The sequence below is a fragment of the Nicotiana sylvestris genome, chromosome 10 (genome assembly GCF_000393655.2).
Source record: "Nicotiana sylvestris chromosome 10, ASM39365v2, whole genome shotgun sequence".
Lineage (NCBI taxonomy): Eukaryota > Viridiplantae > Streptophyta > Magnoliopsida > Solanales > Solanaceae > Nicotiana > Nicotiana sylvestris.
In genome coordinates, this window is record NC_091066.1 from 164,616,223 (window position 1) to 164,623,154 (window position 6,932).

Consider the following 6,932-nt stretch of genomic DNA (forward strand, 5'->3'; position numbering starts at 1 on the left):
ATAATTTTAGTAGTGGAAGTAGGCCTATGCGAAAAGGTTCAAAGTGCAATATATATATATATATTTGAAAATACACCATAATTTTATTTTAAATGAAATACAATGTCAAAATATTAACATATGGTGATATAACCCTTCTGGATTAATCAACAGATTAAAGCAACTTCCTAACAGACTTATACAATCATTCAAAATCATTACAAGTTTATATTGTACATAAATTTCAAACTATCGGGTATATATAAGAAACAAAGGAAACTAGTTTTCTCCTTTTCTACATATTTACAAAACAAAGTGTAAATTCAGCATATTACAAGACTTGAGTTATTAAAACACCCTAATACAATAAAATAGGTTACAAATTCAAGCTACAAAATTTTGGTCTTTAAAATCCAACAAGCCTCCAAATAACATAAGTGTGATATATATATATATATATATATATACAAATAACATAAGTGTGACATATATATATATATATATGTATGTATATATCCTGTATATCATGTATATCATGTACATGTCCCAAAACTATGCAAACCAAGGTGCATATGCAAATGTGATCTTCATAAATTCTCCCAAAGAGACTACTTCACCCTGACCATCTTCAGATTTCATCCCGAACATTTCCTACGATAGAAAACAACTATCGCTAAGCATAAAGCTTAGTGGTGTATAAACTTTAGGCTTGGAGTCATTAAATTCTCCAATTTCCTCTTTTCAGTCATAGTTAGCTCAATTTGACATTATTTAAAACAAGTGAACAAATATATCAAACATATCAATATCAAACTTTGAAGTGTTTCCAAATATCAATAACAATGTTCAAGAGTCTAGAAAGTATATACTATCAATTTAAGAGAGTATACCAAATATCCATTTTTCGCCCAATATGTACGTCATGCCATCACACTAAGCATAATTAGATATCAAGATGGACTGAAGCCCCAAATCAAGTAGGGTCAAAAACCCAATAGACAAGAAAATCAAGAACCATATTAAAAATGGCTTCCTAGTTCTTACTTAACATGGACAAGTTCCATAATTCAAGACGAACTACAAATCCAAAGTCAAGATGACAAAAGATCCAAATCAAGAGGCATGCCAAGTGAGTGACCAAGTCACTGCCACAAGAAAGACAAAGTCCCAACAAGAATGCAAAATGATCAAACAATCCGTACGAATGGGCGATTTAGCAAATTTCTTAGAAGACTTGATATAATACGAATATAACAATATAATTCGAAGACAAGAAAAAAAAAATATCAAGTTATTTCAACATATTTCCAGCAAGCAAAAAGAGTATACACAAACCTTAGTGTTTTACCACAAAACAGTTCAATCACAACTTGGGGACGTTCGAATCGTCTACGCCGTAAACAAACCAAATCTGTCCACTTCCTCAAACACTTTCCCTTTTATTTTTTTCAAGGGTTTATATACCTTAAATACATAATCAAATATCTAAATACGTTCAGTGATTTAAAAAGTCAACTAAACATGATATTGATGAAAATTACCCAAAAACGTTTGAAACAAAAATTCTGGACAGTATCATTGTTCCGAGTTGTGACTCAGATTTGAAGATCTACACGGACAAACTAGGCTTTATGGTCTTCACAAAAGTTGTAGACCTATGTCTTACCGTTTCAGAACATCTTGAATTACCTCCATATCAATTTTGAACAAAAAGGTATGCTAAAATTACTAACAATAGTACATGAAGTATTTCTAAAACTGGAAATCTGGACAGCACCTGCCCTGTACTTTCTGATCATTTTTCAGGTAAATACCAACAAAACTAGATTTTGGTTCCTTCATAAAAATTATAGATTTATGAAATACCTTTCCAGAAAGTCCTGGATCACTTAAATCAGAGCTCTGTACAAAACGATATGTAGAAAATACTAGTAGGTGTCTAGTATAAAAACGAGTTTAGAAACTTACCAAGAGGAGCAACTTGATCTTCACCAAAAACGAATTTTGTGCGTTGATTTAGTAGAAATCCATGGTTTTTATTTTTTGATGAAACTTCAGCTTCTTGTTCCTACAGAGGAGAGAGAGAGATAGAGATAGAAAGAGAGAGAGGTAGATAGTTATTCTTCTTTGTTTCTGAAGAGTAGAAGAATAGGGAGTTTATGGACAGATATGAAATAAAATGGTTCCCCGACTACTAAATATTCTTAGATAAATACAAAAGGTTGGAAACCCAAAACTTAATTATATACTATATTTACTAACAACTCGTCAAAATAATATTAAGTGTTACATATAGCAACACCATGGAACTTCATTGCCAATATTAACACAACCTAAAGTAAGAAATTTTCATATATTGACCATTCTATATTTAGGAAGTGCAAAGTAAAATATTTCCTCGTTATAAAAAAAATGCTCAATCAAGAATGCAAATATTGTAACAATTTTTGGGGTGTTACAACTCTCTCTCCCTTAAAAAAAATTCGTCTCGAAATTTGCCTTGTACTAGTCCCGAAACAAATGTGGATATTGAACTCGCATATCCTCTTCTCGCTCCCAGGTAGCTTCTTTGCCTGAATGATTTCTCCAAAGAACCTTCACTAATGGGATTCTCTTATTTCTAAGCTCTTTTATCTCATGAGCTAAGATTTGGATTGGTTCTTCTTCATATGTCAAATCAGGATTAACCTCAATAGACTCAATAGGAAGAACATGAGATGGATCTGAGCGATATTTTCGAAGCATCGAAACATGAAAGAAGTTGTGGATCTTACCTAATTCTGGTGGCAAAGCTAGCTTATATGCAACCGGACCAATTCTTTCAAGTATTTCATAAGGTCCAATGAATCGAGGACTAAGTTTACCTTTTTGGCCAAATCTCATAATCTTCTTCCATGGAGAAACCTTTAAAAATAACTTATCGCCCACCTGATGCTCAATTTCACACCTTTTAAGATCAGCATAGGACTTTTGTCTGTCTGAAGAAATTTTCAAACGATCCTTGATGAATTTTACCTTATCTTCAGTTTGTTGCACAATCGCAGGACTCACAAATTTTCTTTCACCAACCTCATTCCAACAAAGAGGCGTTCTACATTTTCTCCTATATAAAGCTTCATAAGGAGGCATGCTTATACTTGATTGGTAGCTATTATTGTAAGCAAATTCTATTAGGGCTAAGTGTTTGTCCCAACTACCCTTAAACTCGATAATGCAGGCTCGAAGCATATCCTCCAAGATTTGTATTACCCTTTCAGACTGGCCTTCCGTTTGTGGATGGAAAGCGGTATTAAAATTCAACCTGGAACCCAAAGCTTCTTGCAAGCTAGACCAAAATCTATATGTAAACCTCGGATCTCTATCAGACACAATAGAAACAGAGATTCCATGCAGCTTCACAATCTCATTAATGTACAATTCTGCTAAACGTTCAAGTGAGTAGTCCATTCTGATTGCCAAGAAATGAGCACTCTTAGTTAGTCTATCTACAATGACCCAAATTGCATCATGATTTCTTTTAGTGCGTGGAAGTCTAGAAACAAAGTCCATCGTTATCCTTTCCCATTTCCATTTAGGTATTGACAAAGGTTGCAGTAGACCAGCTGGGACTTGATGTTCGGCTTTTATTTGTTGACATACCAAGCATTTAGAAATGAACTCTGCAATGTCTTTCTTCATACCACTCCACCAATAGTGCTCCTTAATGGTCCGATACATTTTAGTACCTCCAGGATGCATTGCATAAGGTGAACTATGTGCTTCAATTAAGATCTGCTTTCTCAATTCATCATCATTAGGAACACACAACCTATTTTTATAAAATAAGGTACCATCTTTCCTTAATGAAAAATTTGATTCTCTTCCATTTTGGACTTCTTCAACCTGTTTCACAAGCTTCTCATCTAACTTTTGTGCTTCTTGGACTTGCTCAAGTAAGACTGGCTTAACTTACAAATTAGCAATGATAGAACCATTAGAATTAAATGAAAGGCAAATATTCATGGCTCTTAATTCAAGAAGCAAAGGCAATGTACTTAGAGTTAAACTTGCAAGGGAATTACGACTCAACGCATCTGCAACCACATTGGCTTTACCAGGATGATAATTAATCGTGCAATCATAATATTTGATGAGTTCAAGCCATCTACGTTGTCGCAAGTTTAACTCTTTTTGTGTACCCAAGTACTTCAAACTCTTGTGATCAGTAAATATGTGACACTTCTCTCCGTATAAGTAATGCCTCCAAATTTTTAAGGCAAAAACAATGGCAGCAAGTTCAAGATCGTGAGTGGGATAATTCAACTCATGTGATTTCAACTTTCGAGAGGCATAAGCAATTATTTTCCCTTATTGCATCAAAACACAACCCAAGCCACGATGAGATGCATCACTGTATACCACATAATCTTTTCCTTCAGCTGGCAAAGAAAGTATTGGAGCTTGTGTCAATAAGGATTTGAGCTTTTCAAAGCTCTCTTGACACTTTTCATCCCATACAATTTGGCGTCTTTCCCCAAAAGTTTGGTCAAGGGAGAAGCTATAATAGAGAAGCCCTTCACAAACCTTCTGTAGTATCCTGCTAATCCCAAGAAACTTCTTATCTCAGTTGGAGTTTTAGGGAGTTTCCAATTAATAATAGCTTGAATCTTACTAGGATCAACCTTCACACCTTCAGATGATACAATGTTCCCTAAAAAAGCCACTTCATTCAGCCAGAATTCACATTTGGAAAGTTTCGCGTAGAGTTGTCTCTCTTTCAGAATTTGCATGACACTTCGGATATGCTTATCATGATCTTCTCTATTCTTGGAATAGACTAAAATGTCATCAATAAACACCACCACAAATTGATCGAGATAAGGCTTGAATACACAGTTCATTAGATCCATAAATGCAGCAGGAGCATTTGTCAAACCAAATGGCATTACCAAAAATTCATAATGGCCATACCTGGTCCTAAAAGCAGTTTTAGGAACATCTTGCTCCCTCACACGCAACTGATAATATCCAGACCTCAAGTCAATTTTTGAGAATAAGCTGGCACCCTTCAGTTGGTCAAACAAGTCATCGATTCTAGACAGTGGGTATTTGTTCTTGATTGTTACCTTGTTCAGCTGTCGGTAATCAATTCAAAGCCTAAGAGTGCCATCTTTCTTTTTCACAAATAAAACTTGAGCTCCCCAAGATGAAATACTGGGACGGATGAAACCCTTCTCAAGAAGTTCTTGCAATTGAGCCTTCAACTCTTTTAATTCAGCTGGAGCCATTCTATAAGGAGCGATAGAAATAGGAGTAGTTCCAGGGACAAGATCTATAGGAAATTCAATCTCCCTTTCTGGAGGCAACCCAGGAAGATCATCAGGAAATACATCAGGAAAGTCGCACACAGTTGGTATGTCCTTAAGACATGGACTCCCCAATCGTGTATCGACTATATGAGCAAGATAGACATCACAACCTTGACAAATCATCTTCCTTGCCAAGACCGCTGAAATAATATTAGATGTCAATGATCTTTCTCCTTGAACTACTATGTGTGAATGTGTAGGATTTCTAAATGTCACTTATTTCAACCTACAATCAACCAATGCATGGTGCCTATGGAGCCAATCCATGCCAACAATAACATCATAGTCTCGGAAGGGCATTTCAAGCAAGTCGACAGGGAATACCAGATTTTGAATCATGAATGGACAATCTCGGTAAATCCTGTTAACAACGACATGATGACCTAATGGACTCGTGACCAGCACATCAAAGTCAAGTCTCACAGATTTAACAGTATCGAGAAATGCAAGTGATGAGCAAACATAAGAGTGCGAAGATCCAGGATCAAATAGTGTAACAACAAATATGCCAAATAAGTGAAATTTACCAGCAACCACGTCTGGGCTATCCTGGTCATTCTTTTGTCTCATAACATAAACTCGTGTAGTAGCTCTTGACCCACCAGCCTGATTAGCTCCACTCGAACCCGCTGCTTGCATATTTCGTGGTCTAGCACTGCTATTAGCTTGAGAATGAGTAGTGACAGGCTTTTGAATTGATCCCTCTATATGGGTATAAGAAAGAGGATTAGGATTAGGACAATCCTTCACTTTATGATCCATACTTCCACAATTAAAACAAGCACCAGAAGCTCGTCTACATGCACCATAATGATTCTTCCCGCACTGTGCACAAGTAGGTGTATGAGTTTTACCTTGGCCATAACTTGGAGTACTGGCAGTAGAAAAATTTGACTTATTCTGCTTATGATGTAATGATTTATGTGTACTCTTGGTCTTGGAATAGTCAAACTTTCCCTTTTTGGATGGACCGCCATATTCTGAATTACCCTTCCTAAACTTGTTTTCTCTCCTACTAGCTTCTTCCTTGTCAATTCTTTCCCAAGTAAGTGCAGCTGAAATCAGCTTGGAAAAATCATCAAGTTGTAAGATTGCCACTGATTTTCGAATGTAACCATTCAAACCTTCTTCAAATCTTCTGCGCTTGCCTCTTTCACCATCAATAATACCTTTAGCATAGCGAGAAAACCTGAGAAAGTTTTGTTGATACTCTGCAATAGACATACTCCCTTGTCTTAAATTCAGAAACTTTTTCTTTTTAGCATCACAATAGACAGGGGGAACATATTTTGCACGAAGTAATTTCACAAAGTCATCCCAAGTCATCACCGGAGGTTTTGCTTTTGCATTTGGCACACTTACCCACCAATCATAGGCATCTTTTTGTAAAAGAGAGATAGCATACTAAAATTTGGCAGCATTAGTACACTCCAGTTGTTCAAAGACCCTCTCCATGCGCTCGAGCCATTGTTCAGCTACCATGGGATCTGTAGTGCCTTCAAATTCAACTCCACCCATTTTTCTCATCTTCTCAAAATTCATTTCACTAGGTTCTGACATTATCCCAGCTAAGCGACGAAAGAATTCAGCCATCTGCTGGAATGG